A 22,843-nucleotide genomic window follows, 5' to 3' on the forward strand; every position below is an offset into this window, starting at 1 on the left:
AATAGCTGCCAAAAAAAAAAAAAAAAAAAGACACCTGAAGCATCGTCTGGCCTTTAAATGATCATAAAATGCCTCTTGGTCTAGGGTTAGCGTTAGTGTTGGGTATCAGTGTTGCTGTTGAATTGGGGTGAAGTTCAGCCTCAAGAGGCTTGGCAGAGTGGTGTGCTAGACAGACCTGAGTTTTCAGGTGAAGCACCCCTGTATTTGACTTCCCATAGAAAGGCAAGCCAGAAAGGAGCCAGGACAAAGGGGTCTGATCTTTCTCCTGGCAGCAGGAAAAATCCACCAAAAGGTTTTAAGCATGACAATGTGCCTAAGAGGTAACTCTCTGAAGTGGTGGGAGTCCTCTATCTTGATCACGTGGTAGTCTTGCAGCTGCACACGTCTATAAACAGTTTTAAATCCCTACTCTTTAGATGTATTCCTTCTACTGTATTTAAACTATACAGCAGTTTTTTTTTTGTTGTTTTTTTTTGTTTTTTTTTTTTTTGTCTTTTGTTGTTGTTGTTGCTGTTGTTGCTATTTCTTGGGCCGCTCCCGCGGCATATGGAGGTTCCCAGGCTAGGGGTCTAATTGGAGCTGTAGCCACCGGCCTACGCCAGAGCCACAGCAACGCAGGATCCGAGCCGCGTCTGCGACCTACACCACAGCTCACGGCAACGCCGGATCGTTAACCCACTGAGCAAGGGCAGGGACCGAACCCGCAACCTCATGGTTCCTAGTCGGATTTGTTAACCACTGCGCCACGATGGGAACTCCAATACAGCAGTTTTTAAAAGAGAAAATTGTGCCCTGGCGAATAAGAGGCAGAGCCAATACTCAAATCCACAAGGGCCAGGGCTAGGATGGAGCAAGTGAGGTATGATCTTACACAGGCAGGGCCAGATCCTGACTTTATTTTAAATGTTTGTATGTTGTTCATCATGAACTGTTTTGTGTTGATTTTTATTTTTTAAAATATAGTGCTACACATTTCCTGTTGTGGCTCAGTAGGTTAAGAACCAACTAGTATCTATGAGGATGCAGGTTCAATCCCTGGCCTCACTCAGTGAGTTTTTAGGATCCGGCATTGCTCTGAGCTATGGTGTGGATCGCAGATGAGGCTCAGATCCCGCGTTGCTGTGGCTGTGGTGTAGGCCGGTAGCTGTAGCTCCAATTCAACCCCTAGCCTGGGAACTTCCGTACGCCACAGATGCAGCCCTAAAAAGACCAAAAAAAAAAAAAAAAAAAAAAAAAAAGGTGTATGTGTGCACGTGTGTGTATATATATATACATATATAAAACACTACAGTATGTATTTTGATTACTGAGTTGGGGGCACCCCCTTCAACTTTGTATCTGAGACAAGTGCCCCACTCTCCTTAGCCTAGTCCCCATCCTGATCATTGAGCCCTTGCCCTACCCATGGCACATGCTCTTAACCACCCCACACATGGCCTCCCCATTGGTCAGCGGCACCATCATGGTTTCAAAGAGATACTCAGACCAAGAAGCCGATCAAGATTGCTACAGAGGAGTTCCTGTCGTGGTGCAGTGGTTAACGAATCCGACTAGGAATCATGAGGTTGCGGGTTCGGTCCCTGCCCTTGCTCAGTGGGTTAAGGATCCGGCGTTGCCGTGAGCTGTGGTATAGGTTGCAGACGCGGCTCGGATCCCGCGTTGCTGTGGCTCTGGCGTAGGCCGGTGGCTACAGCTCCAATTAGACCCCTAGCCTGGGAACCTCCATATGCCCTGGGAAGCGGCCCTAGAAAAACGCAAAAAGACAAAAAAAAAAAAAAAAGATTGCAGCAGAGACTCCCAAGAGCGGCTCTGGAAAAGTATAAAAAACGTTAGAAAGTGTTTAAATAAGTCTGTGGATGATGCAAAAGATAGAGAAGGAGGAGCTGTTGGGGCCTGGCCATTAGGGAAAAAGGTTAGCTGTCTTAGAAGAAGACATTCTCGCCGGTCAGCCTCCCCCCACCTCGTGCTGCCTGCCGGACAAAGCCGGAGCTGGTTGTCCCAGGGATCTGCCCCAGTCGGTTTCTTTCCCAGCTACGTTTGTAATTATCAACCACTCAACACAAACATTTTGATGATGGTTTGTATACATTATAACAAAGACAGCAAACGATTCTTTGCATTGCACAGTGCCTTAGAGTTTGCAAAGGCTTTTACATATGTTGCCCAGATGTCAGCTGGGCCTCTTTCCTTGCCCTCTGAGATCTAGATGTAATTTTCTTGGACCTTTATCCATTTCACAATCTTCCCTAAGATCTATGCAAGACCGGGAAACCTCCACTTCTACCTTCAGGGCTGCCATTCTGCTCTCCCTGACACAGGTCCCACCCTCGAGCCTAAGCGATTCCTGAGTGTACTGGATTCCACCAGACTCAGGGAGCACCCTGGAAGGATGGCACCTGGGGACTTCCTCTTGCAGCTCCCAGACTCTGAGCTCCTTAACCTTCTGGGTCTGAGTCCCTCCCTAGAGGGCCCCCAGCTCACCTGGGCCTCTCCTCAGGGAGAAAGGAGTTTCTTCCTCCAGGGAAAGGCCCCAGCTTTTCCATTTCAATTAGAGAAACTGAACACACAGCAAAGGAAATATTCTTAGTAACAGCACAGGTTACAGGAAGGGGAAATCTGGCCCCTCCCAGATGGTAGCTAAAGATTCCCGGGACTTTTTATCTTCCTATCTCCTTTATTGCCAGAGGAATTGTGGAGGTCCCCGCTCCCCCCAGATCTTCTCTTCCAACTTCTTTTCTCCAGCCCCTTTTGGGTACCAACTTGGGAACGTGCAGAAATCCCCAGGACAAGCAGATGACAAGGATGCTCCAACCAGCCCCTCCTGGGTCTCTCCCTGCCTCTCTCCCCTCAGTTCTCCTTAATATTGAAGAGCTCACTTTGTGAATGAAGGATTCAAACTTGTTAATTAAACAAGGACACTAAGTGGAACATTCTAGAAATACAAACACCCCAGGGAAAGGGGGAAAGGCAAAAGGACTTGCCCTCTGCACCCTGGAGCCTTTTGAACCTTTATCTTGCCCTCCCACTTTCTCCAAAGGGCTGAGGCCTGAGCCTAGTGGGCAGCAGGCTGAGGGTGTGTGGGGAGGAGAGCTCTGGGTCTCCTAAAGCTGCAGAGAGTCCCCAGGGGCCAGCTGGCTCCTTGGAAACATACTCCCCATGTTTGTACAGTTGAAGCCAGGGCAAGAAAAAGGGATGCGAGAGAGAATGTGTGTGTTCTGTCTATGAATCTGTGAGAGTGGCTGTCTCAGAGTTTCTGTGTGTATGTCTGCATGTGTCCATGTGTCTGGATGTCTTTGGTGTACACGTGGGTATGTGTGCACGTGGGTACTGGTGTGTGTCTCTGCACAGGGATCTCCATGTTTCTGGTTGCATGTTTTCGTTTGCCAGCTGCGTGTGTGGATGTCCCCCTGTCGTTAGCAGGGTGGTATCTATATGCACAGAAGTCTCGGCTTGTGGGTGTGTCTGCGTGCCCGAGGAAGGTGTAAGTAAAGGTTGTGGGTGTGTCTGATGTGTAGGTGTGCATATGTGCACGGGAACAGGGGTATATTAGGACTCAGAGCAGCACAAGCAAATGTACACACTGTCTTTGCAAAGCAAGTCATCTGTTTTCCTGGTTTTGTTTTTCTCCTCCCTGTGGGCTCCGGACCCTCCTTGAAAACAAAGGGAGCTTAAAAAGCAGCCTTTCCTGTGTTCCCAAATGTTCAGAATGCTGCGGTGAACTTAAACAGTGCCAGCTCGGATGCCCAGCCCTGCCGCTGCTGCAGGAAGCCACCAGCCCGCCGGGCTACCCCCGCCCACTTACATAACGTGCCTGGGAGGAGGGTGGGCAGGAAAGGGGAGCCACCCAGTGCACTGCACCCCAACTCCTGAGCAAGCACCGGACCTCCATGGGAACTGAGATCCCACGTGAGGGCATAAGTGAATCATCTGGGGGCTTCCTCCAAAGGGGAGCGGCAAGTGATGGCACCTTCATGGACTTGCTACCAACCAACCAACCAGCTAACCGTACTTTCCTTTCCATTTTATCAAGTCAGTTCTAGGGAGAAAGCAGCATTTTAACCATTTCAACACAATTTTCTGGATACATACTATGTGTTAGACACTGTAAAAGATAAAACAACTCAGCTTCACCCCCCAGGATCCATGTCCCTCACTCCCCACTTAGTCCCTCAGTGTCCTTCACAGCAGCATGAGGAGATGGGGCTGGATATTTCCAAAGCCTCTTCCAGACTGGAAGTTCCAAGATCCTCAGTGTAGCACCTTCATGACTCCAGGCTTCTACACTTCTCCTTTCTTCAACACCCCTGGCTGGAGCATGTCAGCCTGTTCCCTTCCCTCCCACCTCTGCCCAAAAGCTCATCTGCTTTCTTCCCTTTCTTTCTTCCCTCTGCAAAATAAGCCGTCAGTCCTCCTTCACTTGGTGTAAATTACTGACAACTCCTCTCCCTTTTCTGCACTTTAATAGGGTCCCCAGCTCCTACCAGGGCAATTAAAGTCCTCAAAGCATGGCTCCACCCGTCTCTCCAACCTGAGGTCCTACCTCATCCCCCACCTGCCTCTTCACACTGGCGGCACCTGCTGCACACACACCTTCCCCACACCAGCCTCTTCTCCAACCCTTCCCACTGCCTGCCTGCAACACTATTTCTTCCCCTCACTCCAACCAATTCCCAACTCTCAAGCTCCTAGTCATCCTTCAAGGGCCGTCTCAAACACGTCGTCCTTCATCAGGCCTTCCCTGATGGCTCCCGTCCCTTTCCCCATGGAGGTGAGCTGTCTTTTATGAAATCCTTCATACGAGGCAGTGTATTTGGACTTTGCTTTCAATCATCCCCATCTTGTATAGTCCCCACAACGTGACTGAGATTCTTCAAACTTAAAGTCAGAAATGTGTCTCTTATGCGCAAATCCCCATGCACACCCTCTCGTCGTGAGTGCTCTGCAGTGTCTGTAAGTGTCGTGGTCTGCATGCGGCTCTCGGGAATGGGATGGCAGGAGTTGGGTAGCCTAAGTGGAAAGAATAACACTGCTGGGGAGGGAGGTGGGCAGAGAGGAGGGGAGGAACCTCAAAATCACAGCATTGGTCAACCTCAACAGGCCTGGGACCCTGAAATCCCTCATAGCCAAAAGGGCCTGAACTTGGAGAGAAAGATCATGAATGCTGAAGTGGGCTACTTATTCCATCCAGAGCACAACTTTTCCAAGAAACAAAAAGCAAGGCAAGCTCATGCAGCAAGAAGACTCTGAGCCAGGGGTGGCAAATTTGAGTGCCCCTGGGCTAACGAATGACCAAAGCCAACAGGGAAATGGGGGTGGGGTAGCGAACAGGAATACATGCCCCATCTAAAAGGACCTGGCTCTGCCTACAGAAATGCAGGTGCACAGGTGCCCAGATCCCTAACAATTATTCAAGAAAAGCCCCATGTCCAAGTTTTTATATGAAATCTCCCACTTTATAAATGTTAGCAGCTTATTCAGTTTTTGAAAGATCAGCAACACTGGGTGGTCCCAGTGAAATAGATTCACAAGCCACGTTCAGCCCATGCACTGCCAAATCGAGACCTCTGCATAGGTACCTGCCAGGTTACTGGGTAATATGATTGTGCCTGGCCAGGGCTAAGTTTGAAATCCACACAAACTAGAGAAGACAATGACCATTCTGCTAAATGGACCTGGTGCAGAAAGGGAGCCTACGAGGGTAGAATGTTTCAAACGTCTTCATGGTCTTTGCTTGCCTCCTCCTCCCTGGCATCTGTCACTCCTTGGCCCCCGGGCATTCAAGTTTACCACCCCTGGCCCCCGAGCTCTCTCATTGCAGCTTGACACTGCCTTGCTTTTCATTTTGGGAGAAATTGTGCTCTAGATGGACTAAATAAACCGCTTCAGTAATTCCTGATTTTTACCCCAGGCACAGTCCCTTTGGGGTATGGGAAATGTTCCCTTGGCTATCATGACAGTCAGAAGGCTTGGATGGGTCACCAACTTGCTATGACTTGAACAAATGACTTCCCTTCTGAGCTGAAGGTTCTCTGTGCAAAGAGTCGGGTGGACGGGAATAACCTCTGCAGTGCCTTCTAACCTCTAGCAGAGGAACTATTAACCCTTGATTATGCAAGGACCATGCCCCACAGTGGCAAGAGGGAATTTCTGTTGACAGGTTCCAGGCCTGGGAGCCCAAGAAACAGACTTTGACCCTAACTCACATGGCAATGGCCTCCTGCAGGCATCTAGCCAACAGACCAGCCAAAGTTCTCCCATCCCTCTGTGAGGAGTAGTAAGCATATTTTACCTACAGTGTGGCACAGGCATCGACCATCAGAGGGCTACTGGATAGGTCCCTGGAGGTGCTAGATGGTGGGAATTCTAGGATGTTGGCCCAGGGAGAGGCCAGAGAAGCTGAGGTGGTGGGAAGGCACCCCACAAATGACTACCAATGGGAACGAAGGTATTTAACCATTGTAATAATGGGTACAGCCAGGCAGGTGTGTATCCATTGAATGTCAGCTCAGCCCTCATCAGAATACTGCCTATCCCATATACAACAAGGCAGACCCGGATGCTGGCAACAGAATGAAAAGCGAATCTGCCCCCAACCCCCAGCCCCTGGGGACCTCACGGCACCCACCTCCCCCTCACGAGCTTGCTTTACTCCAGGCCACCCCCGCCCGTGGACATTGGCAAAGAGCAGGCACCATTCCAAACCCTGACTTCATGCTGACCATCAAATCCCCAAACCAGGGAGGGAGCAATGATGTCATTGTCCCTGTGTTTCAGAAAAGCAATAATCAGACGCAGAAGAGGATCGACTTTCAAGGCAGAAGGCCAAACAGTTTATCTTGGCAAAGGCCTCTGAGGATTGCCTCATAGAAAGAAAGGGCTGGCATGTGCATGAACATCATTTGTTATGAGCTGGGAATCTGCAGTGTCCTTGGAGTCAGGAAAACCTCGGGGACCCTGTTGAGATGGAGGATGTCGAATCTGAAACAAATGAGTATTAGTGTCATCTCTTCCCGTCAGAACCCTCTCTTGGGGAGGGAGGGGGCACCTCAAAGCTCAAGGAGGAGCCTTTTTCCAGCAAAGCTATGCCACTCCACCCTGGACCCAAGTCCTCTCCCATTAATATAAAGATGTCACCAGTTAAATTGGAGTAAGTGCCACAAAGGCAGGAACTTTGCTCCCTGCTATATCCTGGCATCTGTACACAGTTGAAAGATCAATAAATATTTGCTGAATGGATGACTAGGAGGAGAGAGCATGGATTGGGGAGTAGCCTCCTGGATTCGAGGGATCCAGGGGCATATCCAGGTCTGCCAGTCGGGCTTGGCTGGGCAGGCTGGGGTGATGAGGTGCAGCCATTGATTGGTTGCATATTTAAAACCGTCAACCATACTTCTCCCGTGATTCACAATCTTGCCTTCATGCTTCTGCTAGCCTTTAATCTTACTTGTAACAGTTATCTGGTCAACCTTTGGTGGTAAACACTGTTGAAAAGGCCCCGTTTTGGGAAAATAGGTTCAGGGGGAACAAGTCTCCCTGACCCCTACTTCTGCTGGGCTCTAACCCAAGCTCCATCACATCAGTGACCTTAAGCATGACACCTCCCCTCTCTGGGCCTCCATTTCCCCTTCTACAAAAAACAAAAACAAAACAAACAAACAAAAAAACAAGATAAACAAGAAGTATCCAGTGTTCTGAACTTTCAGAAGGAATTGTCTAAGCTCCCTTGTAGAAACAGAAGTCCATAGAATCTCCCCTAAAAAAATGCAATTCTTCGCAGACACAGGGGAACATTTTTGCATCCAGTATCTTGAGGTCCACCTCCCGTGTAGCCTGGCAAGGGAGCCCAGGGTCAGAGCCTTTTGGACATACTGATCTGTAAGTTCCTCCCAGCTCTGACTTTCTGGGATATTAACTAAAGTGTGACTGTGAGAAAACGCATTCCAGCTGCTTTCCTCTGAGGGCCGTCCTTCCCCCCTGCCGCAGCCAGGCTCCCTCTCACCTGCCCCGAGGGAATGAAGGAGTTTGAACTTAACTAATAATGGCCCCAAATACAGCCCCTAGTTTCCTCCAGACCCAGACCTCAAGTCAATAAAGGTAGCCCTCACGGAAATGAGGTGGAAAGCAAAAGGAAATCCAGGCAACTCAGCCTAAAAGGAATTTCCTCTTCTCTGCTTCTCCTTCCAATTTGGTCTTTCAAGGTTTGACGAAGGTGGGGCTGGGGGTGGGAAAAAATGCTAAGAGATTTTTTTTTTCAATTGAAGCTCAGAGGAGGTAGAGATGGGCGACAAAATAGAGAGGTCAGGCACAGGATACAGGGCAGAGGACCCTGATGAGTATGGGCGGGACCTCTGTGCATAGTCCAGGACAAATAGGACTTTTCCAACCCGCTAGTTTTTGCAAGCTATTTACAAAGCTGGACTAATCCAGCCCAGCTGTGAGACTCTAAGTAAACAAGGACTTCACTGAAGGATTAGAACTCACCCCCAAGCCTGTCCTTACAGAGCTCACTCCATCCTTTCTGTAGGGGAGGCAGTGAAATGTCAAGGTCAGGCAGGTGAAGATGAATCTGAGTGCAGGACTCACTCTTATCTGTCATCACTCTCAACCCTGGCAAGTCTCACTTGGCCATCAGATGGCCACACAGAACTGAGTCAGGATGCGTGTTCCCCTGCTTCTGAGCTGAGTAAATTTGGGGTTGTGGTTCTTCATCTCTCTGAGCCTCAGTTTTCCCCATCTACAAAATGGCAACAATAATGCCCAACTTCAAGACTCACTGAGCAGAATAAATGAGGAAATGAAAGTAAAAGGGCTGCAGGCAGTGCTCAACACAGTTGGTCCCCAAGAGATGCTGCAAGCAAGCCCCTCTCGGCCATTCCCATAGTCCTTTTGTCCTTCTCTCTGGAGTCAAGATTAACATATTCAGAGACTTGAATGAATTAGGAAAGAGGGATCTGAAATAAAAGAGGTGATTTGGAAAAGGCAGCACTCCCTACAAGCTGAAAGCTGTCCCCACCCCAAATGCATGGTTCAGCAAATGAAGCATCAACTGGACCGAGGCCCCATTTTCACCCCCTCAGCCAGGCACCCTTGTACAGATCAGTACCCACACAGCTATGTACAAACAGCAACCACAAAACTCAGGCTGCTTTGCCTACCCTGGGGCTGAGATTTTTTTTTTTTTTCCTGTTAGAGCTCTGTCATCAATCCCCTTTTAAAATGCCTAACAAGGTTAAAATTGGAGAAAGTCATTTTCACCTTAGTGTGAATGAGTTTCTGTTCATTCCTGACCTGACCTAAGAGGCAGAAAACTACAAAGGTAATGAGAACCCAGCCTTACCTGGCCCTCAGGAGGGTTCTATGCTGCTGTCCTGCTGTGCCCACAGGCACTAGGCTTAGAACCCCTATCATCACTTCTGCTGCACTGTCTTGGCCAAAGAAAGTTACAAGGCCATCCCAGATTTGAGGAGGGGGAAAATGGACTTCATCTCTTCTTGTAAGGACCTGTAAAATCACATTGTAAAGGATGTGGATTTAGGGAACCATTAATTAGGACCATAAATGCCATTGATCTACGTTGAACTGGGATTGTGTCAAATGCTGCTGGAGCATATTTTTTCCAAAACAGAATTTGGGATTAAAGGGTTAATAATGTGACACGATATTTTCCAATGGAGCTCTGTTAGGAACTCCAGAAGGCATGGTTATATTTATACCTCTACATCATCCTAACACAGCCTAACCCAGTGACCTCCCCTCCTCGATGATTATCCGACCAATTCAAGACCTGGTATTTTAGGACAGGGATGGAACTCATTTGTGCATTTGGGGGTCAAAGGCTGGTATTTATTAGCAGGCTTATGAATTTTATAGGACTTCAGACCTAGAAGCCATTTAAAGTAATACCTTTTACTTTATAAATGAATAAATTAAATTTGAGAGGTGAAGTGACTCAGCCAAGATGATATGGTTAAGGAGACCATTGTAACAGACATGCAAATCCCTAAGCATCTTGTTAAAATGCAGAATCTGAGCAGGTCTGGGATGGGCCTTGAGATTTAGCACTTCTAATGAGAGCCCAGCTAACAGTGATGCTGCTGATCCTAGAACCATACTCTGACCGTCATGGCGCTAGACCTCACAGATTCTAGAAAGAGGATCAGCAGAGGGGAGCTGGTAGGTAAACATCTAAATTTAAGACCTTCTCTCTTCTTTGCAGTCCTTCCCCAAGACCCATTTTACCAAGGAGTAGCTGAACTTCAGAAAGGAGGTATTGGCACTGGACCACCCCCTGAAATTTTTCAGAAAGGGCACACTTTTCTCCATCACTAGGCAGCTTGCAGTGAGATGAGCTCAAGGAGCTATGGGCCAATGCGAATTCCTAGTACCTCAAGGTAGAGGCATCCTTTCCTGCTGGAACTGTGGGTGGTGGTCCATCTTGTCACTTGCTGGGGACTCATGGTGCTGACCAGGGGTCTCTACGTCCCGAGAGCTGAGATTGTCTTGTCTGGTTTGTGATTTCGGAGCTTGGCAGCCTCTGTTGTTCTATTATGTGGCCTCTGAACATTCCGTCCAACTGCCTTTTGGCACGCCACACGTTTTCAAAATGAAAGGGAAAGAAATGAACATTGCCCTTGCTCATTTGCCTAATTTAAAAGCCTCTAGAAGCTTTTTTCAGAAGAGGAAAAAACACCATCCATCTGAAATGGAGGAAGCACCTCATCAAGGAGCCAAGCTGGAAATGAAGACATCAGTTTCAAGGGCCGACATATTAATGGACAAACCTTGCGCCCGGTTTGTTTTTTTCCCATCCCCTTTCGGCTTAGGAACCACTGCCTGTTTGGACGCTCTTGTGCTGAGAGGAAAATGCTTTTTTCCTAAAGGGGAATCTGAACCTTCCTCACCCGCCTTGAGAATCGGTGTCCTGCAGGTTCACGTTAGTTGGGTCCCACTGCAGACATTTACTGAGGGGCTACGACGTGTCAGATGCTGTGCTGGATTTATTCATTCATGCAGCAAAGACTTAGTGATCAGGGACAGGCCCCTGCTATACTTCCATTCACTCAACAGCTGACTGTTGCCAGGCATCAGGCCAGTGCGGGGGTTAAGGAGGGAGGGAGACAGCCTTGGTCTGGCTATACCTAGTCTAGCCAGAGACACAGTCGGTAGGTCATCTTTATTGACATATTGCACTAAGTAATTACTTGTTGCGAAGAGGGACCACAAGAGAGTGTGGTGCTGCAAAGACAGAAATAAAAGAGGTCTCGCTCAGATTCATCCTTCCTTTCTGTTCCCTGGTCCCTGCCTCAGGTCGGGTCCTCCCTGGTGGCACAGCCTAGGGACGGTGTAGTGGGGAAGGCAGGCCCACCACTCATAGGCCTCATCTGGGCCCTCTGCTTGACCCCAGCCCCTCCTCCCTAAACACACACACATACCCCCCTGTCTTCCAGACACCAGCCACAAGGGTTGTTTCCCAACTGCACATCTAATGGTGTCATTCCCCTACTAAAAATTCTTTCCTGGGCTTCCCATCATTTGCAGGATTAAGTCCAAACCTCGCAGAAGAATTTACAAGGGTTTTTACAGTTTGGCTCCAATCCACTTTTCAGCCCCATGTCCACTCCTGCCCATCATTCATCCTTCCCTCTCCCCAGAAAAAAACATCCTGGAGCTCCCCAGGACCACTCAGGGTGGTGGTGGGGGCTCTCTAAAAAAAATCTTTTATTATAACAACGTTCAAACCCATTTGAAAGTAGAGAAAGATGACGAATCTCCGTGTATCTATCACCCAGTTTCAAGACACACCCAGTCTTGTCCCCTCCACACCCCACATTGGATTATTTTAAGGCAAATCGAAGACAGTATGTTTTTTTTTAATCTGAAAATACCTCCGTATGTATTTTTGAAAGAGGAGGATAGTGCTTCAGGTTTTTTTGAGACTCTAGGTTTGTTTTTTAAAATTCCAAAAGAGGATGATCAAATTTGTGGTACAGTTTTAATTTGTTCATTTAACAAACCAAAGTTTCTAATGCACACACACAGAGTACAATGACTGGGTGTATACCCTTATTCTGGAGGGAGCATTGAAGAGTCCAAATCCGAGGTCCCTGACAGCCCTCCTCCCCAGGGTCACCCTGGACTGAACTTCTCCCCCGTGCTTGGCCCTCCATGAACTTTCACTCCTTTATGCCTTTTCCCTGGTGGACACGTCTACATGGAAGGCCCTTTCTTCTGTTTGGCAAATAGCTGCTTGTCCTGCAAAGCCCAATGCAAATGTCACTTTGTTCATGACACCTCTTCCAGCAACCCCCTCCCCCACAGATGACCTTGACTCTTTTTTGTTTCCATAAGCATTTTCTTCTTAATTCCCTTGAATGTTTACATTGTTGAGTTGAAATCATTAGTTTATAGATCTGATGTCCTCAATCGCCTGTATGTCCCTTGAGGGTGGCCTGGGTCCTCTCTGTGTCCCTGGGGCTGGTGGGAAAGGTAATTTGCTTCCAAAGCATGTATCCTGGTCTCAGCCAACTTGGGCAGGATATTTATTCAACCTTGGTTTTCTTGTTTGTGAATTAGGCATAATGGTAGCACTGTAACAGGACTCTCATGAGAATTAAATGAGATGTGTCTATGCAGCTGCTGTGAAGCCCACCACTGGTAGATAATACATAAGTGTTGGCCTCTGTCATCTCTCAGCATAACTGCTTCCTTATATCCAGAGACATGTCTCGCCCTCAGGTACAAGACCCCAGTGTCTATTCGGGTCCTGGTAATATTCCCCTTCGTGGGAGATGGTGGAAATTTCCCTGCTTATCCTGGTCTGCAGTCCCTGCAGTGGACAGCTAGGAGCCAGCTTGCTGAAGTGCTGCCCCAGGGCCCCACTCGCCCCTCACCCTCTGCCTTCCCCAAGCAGGAGAGCAGCCTGGGGAGCCTGCACCCTTCCCAGAGTCCCTTCCACAGACGCCCGGCCATGTTGCTCCCCCTCCACCTCCCAGCTGGGTACAGAGTGCTTCCCTCTTCCTGGGCTGCTCAGAACTCTTGCCGCCCAGAACTCCAGGAAAGTCTTGTCTTGCAGGCCAGTCATGGCTCAGGTGAAAGGTGCATCTCATTGCTTTGCTTCCTGCTGCCTCTACTCCTTTACCTTCTCTCACGACTTAAGGGGATGCCAGGCCCCATTGGCTCCCCCCACTTTGTCGTTGAGATGCTGTCCCAAGCTGGTCTGGGCACTATCCCTTCTCCCCCACCAGGTGCCAAGGGTGCCTTTCTGGCTGAGCTGTTCAGCATGGAAGAAAGGGCAAGAATGAGCCCAGATTGGCTCTTCTCTCCCCACATCTCCACTCCCTGCTGGCTGGTGGGAAAAAGACTGTCTGACACTTTCTCTGAACACTGGGGTGACGTTAGCTGGATTAAAACTGCAATGGCCAGCCTTTGAGACCAGCATTCTTCTTTTATTAGAGCACCCTCTCCCCCATAGCACGTGTCCAAATGGAGCACCATGGCTGGTTCTCACTTCCTCTAGAAGGAAGCAGAGCTGGGATGGAACCGAGGCCCCGCCGATTATTCTCACTGTGACTCTGTGTGTGTGTGGACCCCACTTCCCCATCCATCCATCTCATAGGGCTGTTGAGAGGCTCCAGGGGAAACGCTCATCAGCACTTGGCAAAGCGTCAAGAGTCAACGCCTGATAAAGGGTGGGTGTATTTTTTAAGCTTCCAGCCTTTCTTCCTCATTGAACAATTTTTTTTCAACATTTATCTAGAACTTGCAGAATAAAAGGCTCCCTGGAGTCAAGAGCTGCTTCTCTAGGGCAGGCACGGCATTGTATTCCATAAAAGAATTTTTTTTATTGGAAAAGACCGGGGCTGGGACAGAAATAATTCTGATTCAGAAAAGCACCCTCACTCTGGAGTCGAAGACTTGATTTCACAGCTGAGCCTTCATTCCGTAGCCTTGGGCAAGTACCTTGTCTCCATACCTCGGTCTCTTTATTTATAAAGGATGGTAGCTGGAGACTGGAGACAGGCCTCTCCAGCCTCAGCTTTCCTCTGTAGGCAGTGAGGGGGGTCTGCTGTGCTGTTTGATCTGGGGGGTCCTTTCCCACATCTGACCCCCTTGGGTGGGTCAGGGCTCACCCCTCTGACAGGTCAGGCAAGAGACCTGACATAGGGTGATGAAGAAGAATGGGGGTGTTGGTGGCTGGGATAAACTTGAGGCGTCATCATATCCTTCCCCTGTGTCCAAGCAGCGCTGCCTGACATCAACCCAGGAAAGAGCTGGAATTACCCTCAACCAGCTTTCTTTGGGGACCCAGAGTCCTCACTTCATGGTGTCCTTCCCTGTTGCCAACACATATCCATTCACTGTAGATTTATGGCCACATAGGTAACCCATTAAACCCCTGCCAGCCTCTAACATGGAAGCCCAGTTTCCTCTTGGCAGGTATCCTCTTAGAAAGCCAAGAGCAGTGAGGGAGAGAGACAGAGCAGCAGCTGCAAGAACAGTGTTGGGTTAACAGACCAATACCATTAACCAGCATGATCCTAGCACTCCCTGTGTGCCCAGCTAAGTGCTTCATGTATGTTTTCATTTAAACCCTGAGACAACCAATGTTGCTTGTACTTTCAGTCTTATTTATACAATGTGTATGTACTTTTAGCCTTGTTTATAAATGCAGAAATGGAGGCACAGAGAAGTGAAGTAACTTGCTCAAGGACACACAGCTTAGCAGTGGTAGAGCCTGGTGCTCAGCCCAGGCTAACTGTACTTTTAAGTGCTCTCTCTTCCCTGCAGCCTCTTCCATAGATGGAAGGAAAGGAGAAGGAGGGGCTGAGGAAAGGGCAGTGCTTCACGAGGTGGGGGGGCCCAAATGAGAACGCAGATGCCAAGAGAACACCAGTCACCTGGAATAGCAATACAGGGGAGAGGGCACCTCTAAGAGCACCATAACAATGAGGGTGGTGGGAACAATAACAGCCTCCAAGTTTTATACAGCCCTCGATACTCTCCGTTTCTCCATTATTTGATAAATTCAGTCAGCAGATACTGAACACCTGCCATGTACTGGGCAAGCATTGACCAAAGTAAAGACTGGCCTTGCCCTCCTGGTGCTCAAACGAACAAGCATGAAAATCAGTGTATATGGGCCATTTTAGCTTTGGGATTATAATAATCCACACCTCAAAGCTTCCTCTCTGAATGGCCTCAAAGTTAGCCCTGAGGTTTGGGAAATTAAAGGAATTTTCAGAAAGGAAGGGTTGCCCTTATAAGGGGGAGGAAGCACCAGAGATAATTTTCTCTCTTAACTCTGTTCATGGGTCCCCAATCCCAGTATTTCTCGGTACTTCCTTATTTGGCCCCTAAACATTTTTTTCCCTCTTAGCCCTTGTCTTTATCAACTTGTTCCTAGGACAATGAATTCAGGAAAAAATGTGCCAGAAGCAGAGCTCCTGCTGGCTCCAATAATTGGGCTAACAATCTGGCTTAGGCCCTCTGCTTGTAAGGGTGAAGAAACAGCAGGAATGAGGCAGACAAGGTTTGACACACAGGATGCAAGTACCTGCAAGCCAGTGTTGATTTGCCAGTAAAAAAAAATCCTCCTCCTTCCCAAGCATTATAAATTGGTAAGATGCCCCAGTTGGGCATTATAATTATTTCAGACCATGGCATTGCCAAAGTCTTACCCTTGTTCTTTGAAACTTGCTAAGACATTTATTTGCCTTCATCTTGGCAGTCATCTAGCTCATTCCAAGGTGAATTTAAAAGCCAGGCACCATTCTTACAATGGAATATTACTAGGCGATAAAAAGGGATGAGGTACTGATACACACTAACATGGAGTGTGTTAACATGTTAACTCACTAACATACACACCTTGAAAACATAGGCTGAATGAAAGAAGCCAGTTACAAAAGGCCTGTATAATTCCATTCAGAAGAAATTTCCAGAATATACCAATCAATAGAGACAGAATGTAAACCATTGGTTGCCAAGCGCCAGAAGGAGGGACAAATGAGAGTGACTGGTAATGGGTATGGAGTTGCTTTCTGTGTGATTAAAATGTTCAGAAATTAGTGATAGTGGTTGCACAACTCTGTGAATATACTACAATCACTGAATTGTACACTTTAAAAAGGATGGCTTTTATGGTGTATGAATTTTATCTCAAATGAGCTGTTATTTTTTTTAAAAAGTCAGGCACTGTTGGAGTTCCCTGGCAGCTCAACAGGTTAAGGATCTGTCATTGTCACTGCTGTGGCTCTGGTTACTGCTGTGGTGTGGGTTCGATCCCTGGCCTGGGAACTTCTCCATGCCATGGGCACAGCCAAAAAAAAAAAAAGAGAGAGAGCCAGGCTGTATCACTGCAGCTGTAGTAGCTCAGATCTCACAATATTAAATAAAAGGTTATGCGCGGTTTACAGGGTGGAAAAAAACAGGCAGCATGCAGTCTTCAGGGTATGCTGGGTATATTTCTGCACAGAAAAATAAGTACATAGAGTCATTCTGTAGATAAGGACTATCAGATCAATCCATTATATCAATTTGATGATAATTTTTTTAATAATTTCAAAGCAGATTTTTGTAACCCATGGTACGAAAAGGAAAACTTTTCAAAAGAAAAAAAAATGTCTGTAACTGCATCAGGTGGTAATTTGCAGCTTTTGGAGTTGATTCCAAGTGAATTTTAGTTCAAATCATCCCCAGAGATTTTCTGACCAGGATCCAGCTCTATGTAGCATGTATTTTACATACAAACTTCTTCTACAATATCTTCTACAATAACCTTAACAGCGACTGTGCCTATTCTCATTTACAGAAAAAGAATTGAGAACTGAGTTGCTCAAGGGTGCGCCGATAGGAAGTGACACAATCGTATTTAAACTCATCTGTCTGGCTTCAGAGCTTAAGTTCACTCTTCCTCCTCATTCCAAGGCAGTCCATGAATACCACTTCTCTGAACCAGAGGAAATGCTAAGTCCCTTTGCTTACGGCCCCAAGTAAGCAGGTTCTATGCAACACCAACAAGAGTCCCTTTAACCCAAGCATTCCATTTATCTTGGATACGAAGACATGACACTGTGCACATAAACTGAAGTGAAGAAATGCAGGTACTGAAGGAGCACAATTATTATTTAGCTATTTTCTGGAGTAACTAAGAACAGTGATTTCCCATATTAAGGATCATCTGATTGTAAAGGGGGCTATTCCCCACCTAGAGATGGAGCTGGAACAAGATTGTGAATAAAAGTAAATTATGATGGAAAATCTAGGGGATTAGAATCACATGGCTGCGTATATCCGTGAGATTTAGGGTGATCTTTAGAACCCTGGATCATTCAGAACCTTCCCAGAGTCACAGTTTTGCTGGGTGGTGTCTGATTGTGAGCAGCACCCAAGAGACTCCTCACGGGAGGAGAAGCTGGCAGCCCAAGCCTGTTCGATGCCATCAACATCACAGGGGTGAGTACAAGAAAAGTGTATTTGCAGACAAATTTTGCCATCCTATCGGTTTGTTTATTTTTGACTATTCTGTTTCTCAGGGAAACAGGAAATGTAAGGGAAAGGAATGTTTGTATTTTGGTAGGGCAGGTTTAGTTTAATTTTTCTAAATATGCTACCAGTACTTTTCCAAGACACACTAAAAGTAGGAGGAAGTGATGCTGAGAGTCCAGAGGTGGGGTTCTAAGGGCAGAGGGCATTAAGCTGCACAGTGAGGCCACAGGCCTCATTCGGCAAACATTTCCTGAGTCCCTCACATGACAGACCTGGATCCCGGGCAGAAACGCAAAGGGAGGAGGCACACGGAACCTCTTTCTCGGGCACCTGGGCGGGTGGTGGGACCGTTGACTAAGGTCGGATACAGGAAGGGGAGAGACATTTTTGATGGGAGGTTCATGAGGTTGCTTGGAGGTACCTGTGGGACCATCTGGAGGCTGGGTTCAGGAGGCAGGTCTGTAATTCAGGAGAGGACTGACGGTTTGGTGATGAGCACCAGCATACAAAGACCTGCAACTTCTCTCAGAGCTTACAGACCAGTGAGGGAGTCAGACAGTGTCCAGCAAGCAGCAGGCAAAGCTGAAGTTGGTAGATGCAAACTGTAACATTTGGAGTGGATGGGCAGTGGGCTCCTACTGTACAGCACAGGGAACTGGGTGAGATCGGGTCACTTTGAAAAAACATTGTAGATCAACTATACATTAATAAAAAAATTTAATAAAATAAAATAAAAAGTGACAGAAATACTGAGAAAGGGGTGGGCTGGCCATCACCTGACCAAGGGTGGAGGTGGGGGTTGAGTGTCAGCTGCTTGGGGAAGTGACACTGGAGCTGTGATTGGGTGCATGCATAGGAGGAGCAGGGAGAGCATTCTAGGCAATGAGAACAGTATGTCCAAAGGCACTGTGGCGGGAAGGAACAAAGCTAGTATCAGGTCACAAAGAAAATCAGTGAGTCTGTTAGCAAGAAGCTGATGGGGAAGCCTGGGTAAGGTGGATTTTGGAAGGAAAGGCTGGGGCCAGATCACAGAGCCCTGTAAGCTGTGGTCAGAGGTCTTGACAGGTTTCGGTCACCTAGGTGGTATTTTATAGATTTGTCACAACATTAAAGGATTGGAAAGGATTGTCAGAAGTCCTCTTGTCCATTCTGCTTCCTCCAAACAGGACTTTCTTGGTATATGGTGCTTCAACTCCAAGGAGATTCTGTCAGTTATTACATACCAAGGTTAAGGTTTATCAAGCAGCTGTCAGGATGTTTCTGTTCTCTCTTTTGAATGAATCTTTTTTAGTGCCTGATACAATCCTCATTTCTGGGCTGCCCCATTTCTGCCAAACTTCCCCATGTTCCCTGCTGCAAGATGACATCATCTTCTTTGCCTTCTTCTCTCCCAGTTCTATGTCCCAGGAATGACTGAGTCCTGTCCACCAGCCCTTGACACTCCCCTTTGCCCCTGAGATCACAGATGCGGAGGGAATGGGACCTGGTATGGATGGCTGTCCTAAGAGGCGCCAGGCCTTGGACATCCCCTAACTTGATTTAAGCCACTTTACTGGCAGGGACCATTTAGTGACGGACATCTATTATAATGTCAATGGGAAAACCAAGTCCCAGAGTGGCCAGTGAGTTGCCCAAAGCCGCCAACTCTAGGTGCCAAAACTAGATGTGAACTCTGGGGGCTTCTGGCTCCATGGCTCATGCCCTGAGCTGCTTGGTTATTATAGTAGCCAGTCTTGTCCTAAGGAGTCTGCTGGCCTCCACTCACCTTCTCCAACCAAATCAACCAGTGGACACAGTTCTGGGCACATTTAAGCCCTAGATGATGGACAGTGTGATTATTCAGAAGCAGCACTGTGTGGCAGCAGGGCAGTGGACTCTGGCTGAATCCTAGCTCCTCTGTTTTCCTGCTGAGTGATCCTAGGCAAGAAACTTCAACTTTCACAGCCTTCACTTCCTTGTATGTAAAATGAGACTGAAATAGGATTTACCTCATAGAAGTCAAGAGATTTAAATGAGGCGATGTATACAAAGGGCTTAGCTGCATTCCTGGTACACTGTAAGTGCTCCAAAAACAGGAGCTGTTGTCAACAGCATCCAGAAGAGTCTTTCTGAACCTGATTTGTCTGTGTCTACCCTCTGCACCCAACCCTTCAATGGCTGCCCAGTGCCCACAAAACACATCCCAAATTCTTTCCTCTGGTGTAAGGGTCCCCCAAGCTTGCCACTGCCCATAGAGTCACCCTAATTCCCACTGCTTCCCTAATGAGCCTCTACTCAAACCAACTTTATTAACTGTCTGACCTTGCGTATATGCAAGTAACATCTCTCCCTGTCAGGAGAGGCTTTGTCTAACACCCATGTGACAAATACACTACAGACACAGTCTACCACCTGCCAAGCCCTGCATGGAGCATGGAGATATGGTGGTAAACAAAATATGCCAAGCACCTGGTTTAGTCAGAGAACCTACAGGGGAGTTGAGAGATGGACGCAAAGGAAGTAAACATACAATTACAAATGGTGGCTATGTCTATGAAGAGGAAGTTCAAGGTATAATGAAGATTAATTAGAAGTACCTACTTTAGACCATTGGTCATAGAAGCACTCTCTGGAGATAGAGCATTTGAGCTGAGACTTCAAATATGAAAGAGAGTTGAAAAGAGTGCTAGGTGGAGTCTTTTAGAGAAAAGGAGCAGCATGTGCAAAGGCCCTGTGGCTAGAGGGAATGTGGCCCATTCAGTGAAGAACTGGAAGCCCCTTTTGGGTTGGAACATAACTGGTAGGCAAAGGTTGGGGTGGGGAGGAGGGAGAAACACAAGATAAAATGGAAGAGGTAGGCAAGAATAGATCAGACAGAGCCTCAAAGGCATAGAAGGGAGGCCCAAGTCCTCCTTGAAATCTTCCCAGATAGTTTTCATCCTTGGTTTCCTCCTCCAGAGTCTTCCAGGCCTTGTTTTTTCCATCACTTAGCCACAGCCAGACACCTTATATTTAAAACTCCAGAGAGTCATGAGTATAGAGGGAGTTGCTTCCTTCAGTGGAAAGCTGCACCAGACCACTCAGGTCCCAGCTCTGCAATTCCTTGTCTTGACGATGAGGTTGACAGAGCACTGATCTGGGCTCATACTGCTCCGACTCCAACCCTTCAAGAGAATGCCCAACATGAGCACTGGGCCACCCCCACTTATTTTGGTTTCTTGGGAGACTTTTGAATAGGGCCCTTATCAGGGCAGGGATCTCTGGTTTCAAAAATTGATCTGCCCCTTCTAACAGGATGTCAGGCCTCTCACGCTATTGGGCAGTGCTGAACTCTGGAGCACCCGGGGGCATGTGAGCAGGGACAGGGAGCCCGTGAGAGACTGGTGCAGGCTTGCCATCCCCAGGGGAACTAAATAAAGCTATTGTTGGGAAGGGAAGAGAGAAAATAGCCGACAAGATGTTTTTTGTCCTCTGTGACCTGTCTGTGTTCGGGGAAGGGCTGGCATGTTGGAAATGAGTGGAAATGAGAACAGCCTTTGAAACCCATTCAAATGGCTTGGGAAGGGGAAGGGTGGGGAGAAGATCTGGATGGCAGGGGAGAAGCTCCATCAGCTTGACTGCCTGACTTTGGACGAATGACTTGCCTCTGACTTATCTATCGTATCAGAAAAGGGAAGAAGGCTAATATATGTAAAGAGCTTGGAACCATCCCTGGCCTTTATGAGACTCAATAAATGTAGTTGTTATTAGCTTGGGAGAGCATGTGGTGGGTGGACGCAGCCAGTGTGCAGTACCATGGCACCCTCGTTCGTTTCCTGAGCTCTAACAAGTGACTTAAGAAACCTATCAGAATGTCTCCAATTCCGCTGATTCTCCCCTTGAAAAGCTCTTGGCCTGGCCAGTAGGAATTATGACACTAGTTTATAAGCTCATGTGTCCAAAGATATTTAGTGGTCTTGCTTGTATTAGCAGAAAGAGAGAGAGAGGAGTTTCCTGGTGGCCTAGCTGCAATTAAGGATTTGGTGTCGTCACTGCTGTTGTGGCACAGGTTCAGTCCCTGGCCCGGGAACTTCCACATGCCCCAGACACGGCCGAAAAAAAGAGAGAATCACACAAATGCCTATTATATGAAAATGGCCAAAGAACTGCAGCCCATGTATTCTGTGGAGTATTGTGAAGTTATTAAAGCTCTTGGATCAGGAACATGCCTACTGATGTGGGGGAGGAGGTGCACATGGCGTGATGTGAAGTGAAAAGAGCCATTTTTGAAAAAAAATCAACCTCAACCATATATGTGTATACATGTTTGCAGAGATTGAGCATAACAAGCATTGAGCAGGAATCACCATGCAGGTGAGATCAGTTACCTGGTCTGGGAAGTGGGGGAGAAATATAAGAGAAAAAAAAAAAGATTGTGGCAAAAATAGGAAAAAAAATTATGATGTAATGTTAAGTGAATAAATATAAAATTCTATCTCTAATATTATTGTGAAATGTCCCTTTTTATTTTTTTAACTTTGTATTATAGTTGATTTACAATGTTATGCCAATTTCTGCTGTGCAGCAAAGTGACCTGTCACATATATATGACTATATGTGTGTGTGTGTGTATATATATATGTATATATATATTCCTTTCTTATATTATCTTCCATCATAGTCTATCTAAAAAAAACTGGATATAGTTCCCTGTGCTGAACAGTAGGGCTGCATTGCTTATCCATTCTAAATGTAATAGTTGGCATCTACTAACTCTCACTCCCAGTCCACCCCACTTCCTCACCTCTCCCCCTTGGCAGAATATCCAGTTTATAACCGGACATATAGACGAGGATTATAAAGTAATGTGGACTAAAACAAACATTGATTTGATTAGATGATGAAGTTGTAGACAATCCCTGAATTTCATTAAAATCATTTAAAGGCAATATTTCAGTTTTTTAAATGTGTCATTTAAACACAATGAAAACTCTTGAGAGTACCCCACTCTCTCCATCATCCCCATGCCAGTCCAAGCCCAACCAGTATTGGTTGTAATCAGTTCCAAACTGGTCTCCAGCCCTTCAGTCTCTCCCCAAACAATTTAACCTGCCCTCAGCTGGCAGGTCACACTCCTGTCCCAGAACTGAGCTATTTCCCCAGCCCATCCATGCAACCTAAACTCTTCCCTTCAGTTTTATCTCAATAATCTGACCCCAAATTGCCTCTTCTTTCTCCCAGCACCAGCCCAGAGCCTTGCCTGGTTCTACAAAGAAGGCTCTTCTCAACCAAAATAAAAAATGGCAGGGGGTACCCTTGTTAAATATCTGATGTTGTCACGGTAGCCGCCCAGCTTGCTGCTGTGTCTCATGTTGGATCCCTGACCTGGGCACTTCCG

The 22,843-nt window shown here is 47.2% G+C and overlaps 1 protein-coding gene and 1 long non-coding RNA gene across 5 annotated transcripts in view; one reads left to right on the top strand and one right to left on the bottom strand.

Moving 5' to 3' along the window:
* The window catches only part of SYN3 (synapsin III), a 484,255-nt gene that overhangs the window by 371,886 nt on the left and 89,526 nt on the right, over positions 1–22,843 (top strand). The gene's annotated exons all lie outside the window — the stretch shown is intronic.
* Positions 1,753–12,949, bottom strand: LOC102167235. Its single transcript, XR_298408.3, has 3 exons — positions 10,386–12,949; positions 9,338–9,501; positions 1,753–6,978 (listed from the first exon to the last, which is right to left on the bottom strand). It is a non-coding gene; the product is annotated as an uncharacterized LOC102167235 (long non-coding RNA).

Source organism: Sus scrofa, chromosome 5 (genome assembly GCF_000003025.6).
Source record: "Sus scrofa isolate TJ Tabasco breed Duroc chromosome 5, Sscrofa11.1, whole genome shotgun sequence".
Lineage (NCBI taxonomy): Eukaryota > Metazoa > Chordata > Mammalia > Artiodactyla > Suidae > Sus > Sus scrofa.